This window comes from Lacerta agilis, chromosome 15, assembly GCF_009819535.1.
Source record: "Lacerta agilis isolate rLacAgi1 chromosome 15, rLacAgi1.pri, whole genome shotgun sequence".
Lineage (NCBI taxonomy): Eukaryota > Metazoa > Chordata > Lepidosauria > Squamata > Lacertidae > Lacerta > Lacerta agilis.
Window position 1 is genome coordinate 39529360 of NC_046326.1, and position 12694 is coordinate 39542053.

At 47.4% G+C, this 12694-nt stretch overlaps 1 protein-coding gene across 1 annotated transcript in view; it reads right to left on the reverse strand.

Moving 5' to 3' along the window:
* Positions 1 to 12694, reverse strand: part of VMP1 (vacuole membrane protein 1) — a 106718-nt gene that overhangs the window by 49671 nt on the left and 44353 nt on the right. The window lies entirely within an intron of this gene.

The following is a 12694-nucleotide window of genomic DNA, read 5'->3' on the forward strand; positions in this document are numbered from 1 at the left end:
TTGAAATTATTTGGAACACTGATGTTTTTGGATTTTCTAGCTTTGATTTCCTTAATGATAAAATTTTACTTGGCTTAAAGACACAAGCCAAAATCCCATCTGCAGTAATCAAAAAGACCTTTCACAGTTTCATTTCTCAGATGCTATATAAACAGTCAGTTTCACAACTTTTATCCCATTTTCAAAAAAAAAAGCCAAAGAGGTTAAAAAAGAAGATTCACTTTGGGAAAGTTTTTTTTTTTAAAGCAACAACCCACTAACACTTTATTCATCCCTGACAGTTTTTAAGAGACACAAATATATCTATATACTGTATCTATATATGAGATTTTAAAGTTACTTACGGGCAAAACATTATTTCCCCCATTTTAAAGAATTTAGACTTTCTTCTCCTTTCCTCCTGATTACTGCGATTAATTTTCTCTATTGTAATGATTTAAACAAAAAATAAAGTTATTTGCTCAACCTTATTCCTAGCAAAAGGATGACTGTTCGTCGGCTTAGAAAACGGCTTCCTGCCACTAAGCATTAACTGGCCGGGAATAGTTAAATGATTAGTTATTACTTCATTGGATTAATCATCAGATCACAAGAGCTGTGCTGGGAACAGGCACCCTCAAAATAAAAATAGGATGTTGAAATAAGGACCGATTCACAAGCTCACATTTACGATGTATGAAAGCTTTTCTTCTTCCCTAGTCTAGCTGTTTCCCACACCGAGGCCTTGATTTAACAGGATCAAAACTAAATCGTCAAGAGCTCAAAAATCGGGGACCATGGTGGAACAATCACATTAATTCCTTCACAAAACGTAGTTTCTAAAAGTGCTGTCTTTGGAGAGGAGGAAGGACCCCTTGGTAGGAATAAAGAATGCTGGCTTATATTGAGTCAGACCATTGGGTCCACCAAGCTCAACACTGCCTATACTGACTGGTAGCTGCTCCCCAGGGTTTTAGTCTCTCCCAGCCCTATTTGAATATGCTGGGGATTTAACCTGGTGCCTTCTGCATGCAAAGAAGATGCTCTGCCACTTAACTATGGGCCTTGCCTAGAGGAGGAGATAAAGTTTAGGTATTGGAAAAGGAGCCTTGTGAAAATATGGAGGGTCACCATTATGTATGTATCTATATCTATATCTATATCTATATCTATATCTATATCTATATCTATATCTATATCTATCTATCTATCTATCTATCTATCTATCTATCTATCTATCTCAGGCATCCCCAAACTTGGCCCTCCAGATGTTTTGGGACTACAGCTCCCATCATCCCTAGCTAACAAGACCAGTGGTCAGGGATGGTGGGAATTATAGTCTCAAAACATCTGGAGGGCTAAGTTTGGGGGTGCCTGATCTATCTCAAAGGGAAAAAAGAAGTGGAAGTCATATGACATAGGTACTCCCAATACCATCAGCTCTAGCCAGCATGGACAACAGTCAGCGGGGATAATGGGAGTTGTAGTCCAACAACATCTGGAGGGCCATAGGCTCCCCATCCCGGACAGTTGAGCTGGGTATGAGTAAAAGAGTGGCAGAGTCGGAGAGAAGAATAGGTGGAAGCAGATTTGCAGGAGAAGGAGTTACAGAGTCTGGATTTCAGGAGTCCCAGTTCTTACTTCTACCTGGGCACTGTGTACTATGGGAGTCAGAGTCAGCAGTGCTGCTGTGCTAGCAGCTGTTTGTTCACAGGTGCAGGTGCTGCCGACTGAGAAGAGCGCCATGCAAGAAAAACGACACCTCACCCCGCCAGCCAGAGAGGAGAGGAGTTTGGATTTGATATCCCGCTTTATCACTACCCGAAGGAGTCTCAAAGCGGTTCACATTCTCCTTTCCCTTCCTCCCCCACAACAAACTCAGTGAGGTGAGTGGGGCTGAGAGACTTCAGAGAAGTGTGACTAGCCCAAGGTCACCCAGCAGCTGCATGTGGAGGAGCGGAGACGCGAACCTGGTTCACCAGATTACGAGTCTACCGATATTAACCACTACACCACACTGGCTCTCACCACACAGGCTCTTCCATTCCCACAAGCTCTCTCCCCGCCCCCCTTAATTCCACGGCTGAGTGGAATTTATATGCTACAGCCTGTATTTTTTTCTTAATTCGCCACTTTTCATTCCTGCATAGACAACAAGAGCTCCTCTGCTAGCTCTTGAGCAAGACTTCGCAGAACCTCAGCGATGCATTTTCTCCTCCGCATCGTGGTTCTCCAAATGCGGTCTTAAAAAAACAAAAATCAATGCGAAGTGATGATGTTGTGTTTCCATTTATCTAGTTTATTGGAAGCCTTGAAAAAAAACAACCCACACTTGTTAAGGTACTTTCAACAAATAGGGAAAAGGGGGGGGGCATGCTGCTTAAACATACCAGCTTGCCCACCCTGCAAAGAGTTTGGGATCTTTGAATGGTGTTTTATGAAAAAACTGGTGCTCCTCAGAACCTTATCAGGGGATTTCTCAATAAGACGACATACGAAGTTGCCTTTATACCGAGTTACACCATTGGTCCATCCCTGGCAGCAGCTCCCTGGGGACATTCCCAGCCCCACCTGGAGATGCCATTAGGGATTAAACCTGGGACCTTCTACACACAAAGCACATGCTCTACTCCAGGGGTCGGCAACCTAAGGCCCATGGGCCACAAGTGGCCCACGGGGGTCGTTTAATTGGCCCATGAGCTGACCCCGAACCAAGCAACCCGCTTGGTGAGTCCCCAAGCGCTGCGCTAAACCGGCACACCAGTGCCGGAAATCGCGTCTGCAACAGACGCAGATGGCGGAAATCACAGGCGATCCAGCCCACGGAGGGATCTCCGCTGGAGTGAACCGGCCCAGGTGAGGTAAACCTTGCCGACCCCTGCCTGAGCTATGGTGTTTGGATGTTTGTTGTATTGTTGTACATAACCTGGAGTTCCTTTGGAGGGAGAGTGGCTTACAAAGACCCCCGCCCAACATAGGAAGTTATTTTGTGCCAAGTTGAGCAAGGATCCAACCTAGCCCATTATTGTGCAGATAAAGAAAGACCTTGTTTTTCTGATCCTTTTAAACTAGGGAAGCCAGTGATCAATCAGGGGACCGTCTGAATGAAAAGCAGGAGGTCTCCTGCTGAACAATGCCCCCTTTTCGCAAAAAGAGACATATTATGGGGCACACACAGCTCATGGAAGACGAGCCAATCCAGCAGCCCAGCCCATGTGAACCAACTGTACGGACAGTTGTTCCACAGCAGCCATGCTAGGGATTGGATCCTGATACCTTATGTAACATGCTTTGCACAACACCCAACTTTCCAGTGGCAGCATTTTAAAGGTTTGCTTTCGACTTCCTGTCTGCCTTCGCACCCCCCAGCTATATCACCTGGACCGGGTGCAAACAGGCCTGTCATTCAAGGCAAGCCCGTTCATGCGGGCAAAGATTGGGAAGCTAAGGCAGCAGCTGCTGGCAAATGTTTTGCCCACAGAGTTAACACACCCAGCCCAACTCTATAAACAGAACATGTTGCTTCATTAAAAGAACAAGAAGAACCCCTCTGCATGGTGATGATTGCGATAATGAAAATAACAAAAGGATGCTCCATGGTTGACCCAGCCGAAGAAGCATCTCATCTCACAACCCACAAATCCCACAAATACCTGGATCACATGGCTCTGGACAGGAATGTAAGAGGAGCCTGCTGGATTGAGCCAATGGCCCATCTAGTCCAGCATCCTGTCCTCACAATAGAGACCCGGACGCCTGTCAACGCCATTCAGAGGCAGTGGGGGGAGAACGCAGGAAGTATGGCTGGCGGCTGCGGATAGCCTTCTCCTCCCTGAATTTGTCCACTCAAAGTCATCTAAATCTCTCCATCCACACGGCGAGAAATGCAGTTGGGCATCGTTTCGAATCATAGAATTGTAGACGGTTGTCTAGACCACCAGGGTCGTCTAGCCCAACTCGCTGTGATGCAGGAATCTTTTGCCCCCCACGGGGCTCGAACTCACGACCTTGAGATTAAGGGCACTAATGCTTTACCGACTGAGCTATTTGGACACGCTAGGTTACAGCTGTTTCATGTGTATGTGTGCTATGTCACATTCTCCAGAAGTAGCCCCCCCTCTGATTTCAGTGAGGCTTACTCCCAAGTAAGGCCACAGAGGATTGCAATCTCGTTCCCTTTCCTTTAACGTCAGGGAAACAACCCAATATAGTTCTCAGCTCCCGTCCCCTGCTATGGGTGTCATTGTGCCCCCATTGTATAAATTGGCTCTTAGATTGCAATGAGGATTATAATGAATGGGTTACAGTATTTCAAGCAGAAATGTCAATTCCCAACGTACGAATAAAGTGGTGCAATAAAAGTCTGTTTAAATTTTCCAAGCACGATTCCTCCCTCATTGGATCTTTTTATTTTGGAAACTGTTCCACCAAAACAGATTCAAGAACAGAAGTAGGGAATATGAAAGAAAGAAAGACTGTGGAAATATCATTTCAACTATGCATGTTGGAGTGGGGTGGGGGCTTTCCAGGGAAGCGCTAGAGATGGAGAAAAAGGCAGCCGATGGGGGTGTCTGATGGGGAAGGACTGTGGCTCAATGGCAGAACACCTGCTTTGAGTGTAGAAGGTCCCAGGTTCAATCCCCAGCATCGCCAAGTAAGGAGAGACCCCTGCTTGAAACCCAGGAGAGCAGCTGCCAGTCTGTGCGAGTAAATGCTGAGCTAAAGGGACAAAGAGTCTGACCCAGGATTAGTTAGGCAGATTCCTATGTTCCTATGGTAGCAATTGCAGCAGTGATGGCCGGAGTAAAAAAGGAGCTTCCCCTCAACTCTTCAAAAAATGATGGAACCAACAAGCAACGTCCACTCCCCCTTCAACTGATGCCTGCCTGGTGCCCCGTCCCGCCCAGGGCCACAAGGCCTGGCACTCGAGGCGAGTCAAAAAAGAATTTGATTGACAAAAATGACGAATCACGCAGACCAAACCGAGAGACAATGAAAGGAAGCGTGGGGCAAAGGAGAGAGGAAAAGGGTTTTCTGGAGCCAGCCTTTTTATCGGGGCTGCATCTGTGGGTGTGACTAGCCCACCCCACATTTTCCAGCTCTCCGCCACCCCCCGGTTCAGGTCCTGTGCGCCCTCCCTGCTTAAAACTTGCATGCGTAACCGAAGAGTGACTTTGGCTATGCCCAAGGACTGGCATATGTGGACAGGCTCCCGCTCTCATTCCTGGAAATGAGACAGTAGGCTATCTCACCACCCTCTTGCTAAGAATTGCTCTTGGGAGCTCTACTCGCCCAGTATCAAATAGAGGCTGCTGGGTGCAAAGTACAAGCTTCAGGCCACCCTGGGTGGAAGGAGCTGGCCACCTGGTTCTTTAAGATCCTTGCCACAGCATTTAACACATCGCCCAGTCAGTACGCAGGCAACCTCACCAGGTAACAGGCAGCTGGTGAGATCCGGTGCAATGTGGCAACAAAGGTCCCATTAGATCTGAATATAATTTAAACCCTACCTCTGCTATGATAGGAAGCTTGCTTTGCAGACAGAAGGACCCAGGTTCAACCCCTGGCATCTCCAGGCAGGCCTGGGAGATAACCACTGTCTACAAACCTGGAGAGCTGTGGCCAATCTGTTTCTCAACTTGACTGGGTGGGGCTGGGATTTAGTGTTTCCAAAAAAATATAGGTGTTTGCAATATAATTCAACGTCACGAAATTTCAATCCGTTTGAAAATTCGAATAAAACAATTCGGGTTTGAAGGGATGCGTGTGATTTCCATGTTAGCTAAAAAGGGGCATTGGTTTTTAAAGTTTGAGAAACACAGGTTTAAAAAATACCAAGTGAGGTGGACTTGTTGATCTGAGTTTAGGTCTAAGGCAGCTTCCTGTTTTCCTAAGCTTATCGGACAACCATTAGCCGCCTTGCCTTACTGAGTTTTGGCATGGGCAGTGGCTGGGGTAGTGAGAAGCATGAGATTCCTAGCATGGACTTCACGGCTCAACTACTCAAAATTCTCTGTTGCCACTACCCTAAACTAGTTCTCATTTTGCTCTTTTTCACTCCTTTTTTTCCATTTTGAAAGGGCCATTTTAGGAGGTGTGAGGCTGTGACCTTGATTTATTATTTTTGGGGGGATGAGTCGCATTTAGATCCCAGCAGCTGTTTCCCCCCACCCACCCAACCCAAGTTTAAACAAGCAAGTGACGAGTTAACAGGCGAGACGGCTGTCGGCAGAACTGCTGAGTAATGAGTGTGTGACCCCCCCTTCCCTTCCTAGACTCCTTTGGCTAATCTGCAAAAGAACGGAGTGTTCCCGAGCTGGTCGTGTTCAGTTAACTCTCGCACACCTGTTGACCAGTCTTGAGCGAGAGAAAGGAAAGATAAAACGGCCGGCTGGTGTTAGGTTACCTTTGTTGGGCTGGTTTTTTATATTTATAAAAAAAAGAATGACGTGGAAAATCCTTGCTGAGCACGATGGGTTTTCTTAACTTTTAATCGCCATCTGCATTTCTCTCTCTCTCTCTCTCCACTCCCTAAGACCTTGAGATAACTCTCCAATTTCAGGCCTGTTCTGACTTAGCCTCCCTCTGCACTATACATTTAAAGCTAATAATAATAATAATAATAATAATAATAATAATAATAATAATAATAATTCTACCCTGCCCATCTGATTGGGTTTCTCCAGCCACTCTTGGCAGTTTCTAACATATACAAAAACATAATAAAACATTAAAAACCTCCCCATACAGGGTTGACTTCAGATGTCTTCTAAAAGTTACATAGTTACTTATCTCCCTGACATTTTAATGGGAGGGTGTTCCACAGGGCGGGTGCCACAACCAAGAAGGCCCTCGGCCTGGTCTCCTGTCAGCAACCTTTGTAAACTACAGCTCCCGGGATTCTTCAGGGAGAAACCGCGACTATTTGAAGTGGCATCACAGTGCTTTAAATGTATGGTGTGGATGTGGCCAACAGTCCAGCCATTTCAATCAGGACCTTCTTTCTTCCCTGCCTTGTATTCATCATATTCTGCCACTGCACTGACCTTCCTACTCCCCAAAGTCTTCAAGCCCCCCTCCCCTGCCAGCCGCCCCCCCCAGGAGGTCACCTCCTGCAACATCCTATCCTTCAGTTCGAGGGAAGGAGTCAATTATTAAAACAATGACGTTAAGATGTGTTTTGTGCCAACTTTCCAATACTAGTAATTCACAGAGCAAGTAGCTCAAGGTGGGTTCAAAGTGAAGTGTGTTAAGTTAACCAGTGAGGGGGTGGAGGAGGCAAATATGTAGGGGGTGGGGGAAAACCATCAAGCCAAAACTCTTCCCTAGTAGAAGCAACATTATATATCCTTAGCCCCTATGCTCCTGCAGAAATAAAAATCGTTTTGCATCGTTTCTGGAAGGTGATGGTGGTGCTCAGAATGCCAACAGCAAGGTATTTTGGAAGGGGACACAGGTGGTGCTGTGGTCTAAGCCACTGAGCCTTGGGCTTGCCGATCAGAAGGTCGGCGGTTCAAATCCCCGCGATGGGGTGAGCTCCCGTTGCTTGGTCCCAGCTCCTGCCCACCTAGCAGTTCAAAAGCACCTCAAAGTGCAAGTAGATAAAAAGGCGGGAAGGTAAACGGCGTTTTCGTACTCTGCTCTGGTTCGCCAGAAGCGGCTTAGGAATGTTTTTTTTTAAAAGCAAGGTGTTTTCGAGACTGGGAGTAGAATGTGTGCTTTTATTTAAAATGCATCTCTGGGTTGTTTGTGGGGAATAGGAATTTGTTCATTCCTCCCCCCCCCCAATGTCTGAGGGACAGCGGACCAGCCCCCTGTTGATAAAGTTTGCTGACCCCTGGAGTAGACACCAAAAACTCCTCGAGTTGTTGGTACTTGATACATGAAAAGCAGGCGCCTGAGACCCCACCCCAATAAGATTGAACATGTCTAAAAGGGCAAGTGGGCTTTGAATCTGGGACGTTGAGCAAGAGCTAGGCCTGCTTGTCTCGTGCAGAGCTATGGCCCAAAGGGCGAAAAGGGTTAAGACAGATCCACTTCTGCGTGCCTTAGCAAAACGAATGCCTCAAGGTCCTGGAATGTACAACACACAGACAGATCTCGTGGTGGCCACCCATTGAGGAAATACAGGCCAGATGCAGAAGAACAATTAATAAAGGAAGGAAGCTGATTTGAGGAGGAGGGTGGGAAAGAGGGCTGATGGGAAAGATCCAAGAGGCAGACAAGGGCTGGCTTTTGGAGTTGGATCCAAACCCCTGCCTTTCAGGGTGGGGAGGCACAGAAGGGGAAAAAAATCAATATTTCCTCTGTCTCAAACATGGTAGCCTCCCATCGTCTTCCCAAATTCCCTCTTTTGTGAAACCAGCTCATGGACTATTTTTAAGCATGCCCATTTGCTGGGCGATAATGAAGAAGTCGCAGCGACAGTCATCCTTGTCTGGCAACTGGAGGATCCTTTTAAGAAAGCGGGAGAGAACAGAATTCAGAAGCCAACTGGAGCAGACTTGTATGCTAGCTAATAAACAGAAGCTTGGCCACGGGGAGGAATTACGTAGAGCAAGAGAAACGGCCAGCATTGTGTGTGTGTGTGTGTTAGAGACAAGGAAGTTCTCAAGCCAAGATTCAAAAATCATGTTACTCGTTTCGTGGGCTCTGAATGTGTATTTTGTTGAACAGCACACAGATACACACACGCAAAGCTACAGCAAACCACTTTGGAAACACAAGGGAGTTTCCAAGGCAGTTTGCAAAGCAGCGCAGGATGGGAACCTTAACTCTGCAAAGAAAACAGAAGTTTGAAAGGGGGGAAAAAAATCTCCCTGAGTATATGCAAAAGACTATTCTAACTAGCTCCTTGGTCCCAGTCTCAGAGGAAGTGAGTGCCTTCTAGGGACGTCAGAAAGAGTGTTGGAAAAGGGAAGGCATTAACCTAGCTTTCCTTTCCCCACTATTATTCATTCATTTGTCATTTTAACCCCACCTTGTCCTCCAAAGGGCTCAGGGCAGCATACATGGTTCTCTCCCTTTCCATTTTATCCCCACAACAACCCTGCGAGGTGGGTTAGGCTGAGAAAGAGGGTGATTGGTCTGTGGTCTCCCAGTGAACCTCATGGCTATGAGCTAGTGCGGTGCAGTGGCTGGAGGGTCAGGCTGGGATAACCAGGGTTCAAATCCCAACCCAGCTGCGAAGCTCTTCATTGGGGGACCGTGGGCCAATCACGGCCTCCCAGCCTCACCTACCCCACAGGGTTGCTGTGGGAGACGAAATGAGGAAGGAGAGAACCATGTACACACAGCCCCTGAGCTCCCTGGAGGAAAAGGCTGGACACGAATGCAATGAATAAACAAATCATAAGCTGTTTGTGTCGGGGCTTTGTCACCACATACAAGTTTGCTATTGACACTGCTGAAACCTAATGCATGGAATCCGGTTGGGAACTTCTTTTTTAAAAAAGGAAATTCATAAAAATACAAGGTAGCCAGAAAACGCAAGTCTGTTTCAGCTACACCTGCCGATAGGCAATTATAAAATACCTTTTGCGCCCGTTCACCTACTGCACCCTTCCAAGTTCTCAAAAGCGAAGGTGCAAGGGCGAGGCGAGCGCACTTTGTACTTTCTGTTGCAGGAAACAAAGAGGAGAAGAGGAACTCCCCGCGGAAAGATGGAGGAGGGAAGCCAGTTCCCACAAGAGCTCTAAGAAATGCTTAGAGAGCTTGGCCGGGCGGGGGCTCCATGATGGTCCTATTGAACTCCCGAGTTCATCGTTTTTTTAACTCCTTGCAAAGGCTCAGTCCATCTCGTTCTCTCCTGGACAGGAAGTCGCCCCCGTCCCGGGGTGGGAGACTCGTGACGCAACATTAACCCCGAGAGTGACAAACCTAAGCACGAAAAATAAAATGAAAGAGATACACCCCCAGCCACCCTCCACCCCAGCCCTCTGGAGTCCACGTTGACAAATTCTTTAAACAAGTCCTGTGGTTACAGGGAAACTGGTTTCACCCTGACTCATCCCTGCTCAAACAGTTTACTGGAAATGGAGGGGAGGGGGAATTTGCTGAGAAATCATGTGATGGGCCAGACAAACCACAACCAGCAAAAGGTTCAGAGGAGTCAAAGGAAGAAAAGAGGGGGGGAGAAAAGAAAAACTCAGCCCTGGGTCCTAGTAACAACTAACACTCCATATTTCCTAACCACCCAGCCCTGCCTTAAGCTCTCTGAGGTTTATATTGCCTTAATCCCTCTCTTAAGTTTGTTATTTCTTTAAAGAGAGAGAGAGAGAGGGAAAAAATAAAGGGTTGGGGAGAGTAAACAAAACAGCAGGCCACTGATAGTAGCACAAGGCAACTGCCAAATATTTTTTTTAATTTTACGGGATGGGAGGGCGGTGAATGGAACAGGAGGAAGAGCTGGAACGGCTGCGTGCGTAACTGGCAAGCCCAAAAGCTACTCGGTCACTCTGGGGTGGCTTCTCATGCTACGTTTTGCAGCCTCGAGGAAAGAGCTGCGAGCTTTTTGTATGCATAAAAAAACGGAGCAGATAAGCAAAAGCATATTCAGAGAACGGGTGACTTAAGGCATGTGGGCTGGTTGCCTAACAGACCCGTCAAGCGCAAGGCAGGGGCCAAGATAATTTTCGTTCACAAGCCCCCTTGAGGCAGCCAGGTAGGTGCAGCATTGCTCAGAGGTGGCAAAGGAATAATCCTTTTCAATCCTAATCAATCAATCAATCAATCAATCAATCAATCAATCAATGCATGGTTTGTATCCAACATTAGTCTTACTCAGAGATGGACATGGGTAACCCAGATAACCCTGGAAAAGACCCTGATGTTGGGAAAGATGGAGGGCACAAGGAGAAGGGGACGACAGAGGATGAGATGGTTGGACAGTGTTCTCGAAGCAACTGGCATGAGTTTGGCCAAACTGCGGGAGGCAGTGGAGGATAGGGGTGCCTGGCGTGCTCTGGTCCATTGGGTCACGAAGAGTCGGACACGACTGAACGACTGAACAACAACAACAACCCAGATCTGTCCATTTCAAAGGGTTGACTCTGGGTAAAACTTAGTTGGGTACAAATAACCTGGACGGCCTTAAAAGACAAATTCCCGTAGGACAAGGCTATCTATGGCTACCAGCAGCCATGATGGCTGTGATCTTCCCTCCGTTGTTAGAGGCAGCATGTCTCTGAATGCCAGCTGCTGGGAATCACAATCAGGGAGAGGAGTGCTGCTGCGCTCAGGTCCTGCCTGCAGGCTTCTCATGGGGGCATCTGCTTGGCCACTGTGAGAACAGGATGATGGGCTAGATGGGCCCCCTTTGGCCTGATCCAGCAGGCACCCTTCTGCTGTTCTTACGATGTCTTGTGATACTGTGTGTGTAGCTTGCAGGGGCAAAGGAAGGAAGCTTACTGCTGCCCTACTGGTAAGTGGATTAGACTCAAGGCTGACCTCATCCAGCATCAGTCAGGAATGAGGGGAGTCCAGCAACTGCTTCTGCTGTGAAGTCACAGGGACATGGGGGCACATGAAAAACAGGCTGACCTCATATCAAGTTGGACCATTTATCTGCCCAGCCCTGTGTTGTCTACTCTGAATGGCAGCAGCTCTCCCTGACTGTCAAGGAGATAAGGACCTTTGCACATCACCAGGCACCTGATTGTTTTAAATGGACATGCGAGGGATTGAGATCAGGACCTTCTGCATGCTGAACATGAACTTCCCGAGGGTGGACAGGGCTAAGGACCCTGAAGGTCTGGCGGGTCCTTCCAACCTGTGTTTGGGTCCAGCTACTTGCAGCCAGCACGAATCTTCCTAGGCTCTTCCTCCTGCCCCATTGTGCCTCATTCTGATTCCACTAATGCACCAGTGTAAAAAATGGGCGTGGGAGGGGAGAGAGTAACCATTTTTCAGTGATTTGGGCCTAAAAAGCACATTGGCCTGGTCTGTTCCAAAATTACCTTGTGAACACATTTCTACACTAGCAACCCAGACAAGCAAATTAAACTACCCTTCTCTCTCTCTCTCTCTCTCTCTCTCTCTCTCTCTCTCCAGTCCTCACATCTCAACCCATCTTGCTAAATCAATGCAAACACCTCCTCTTCCAAAGCTACATTTCTATGACTCTTCCTCCATTCCTCTACCTCACGGATTGGGTGTTGCTGGACTACAACTCCCATCATCCCCGACTGCTGGCTGTGCTGGGGCTGCTGAGAACTGGAGCCTATTAGCATCTGGTTCCCTACCACTGATCTAAGGAGCAGCGTTTCTGTCTCTCAGGAGGGGATGCCTCTTCTAAACAGAGGCATTCTTCCATCTCTCGCATGGAAAGGGCAGGAAATGCTGGCGCTAAGATCAGGGATGGGAGAAACCTGTAGCTTTCTAGACGGCGCTGGACTCCTGCTCCCATCATCCCCTGACTGGCTGTGGCTGATGGGAGTCCAACAACCCCTGGAGGGCCACAGGTTGCTCAGCCTTGGCCTACCTCTTTGTTCCACAGTACCTTCCCTAAGGACAGCCATTTCTAGACTGTACACTTGAGTCTGTGCCCCATGCTTCTTCTCACCTTATGAAGTTAACAGTCAACAGCCAGCATCCAGAAGTGTGCATGCACATGAAAGCTTATACCAGAACAAACTTAGTTGGTCTATAAGGCACTACTGGAAAATTTATTATTATTATTATTATTATTATCATCATCATCATCATCATCATCATC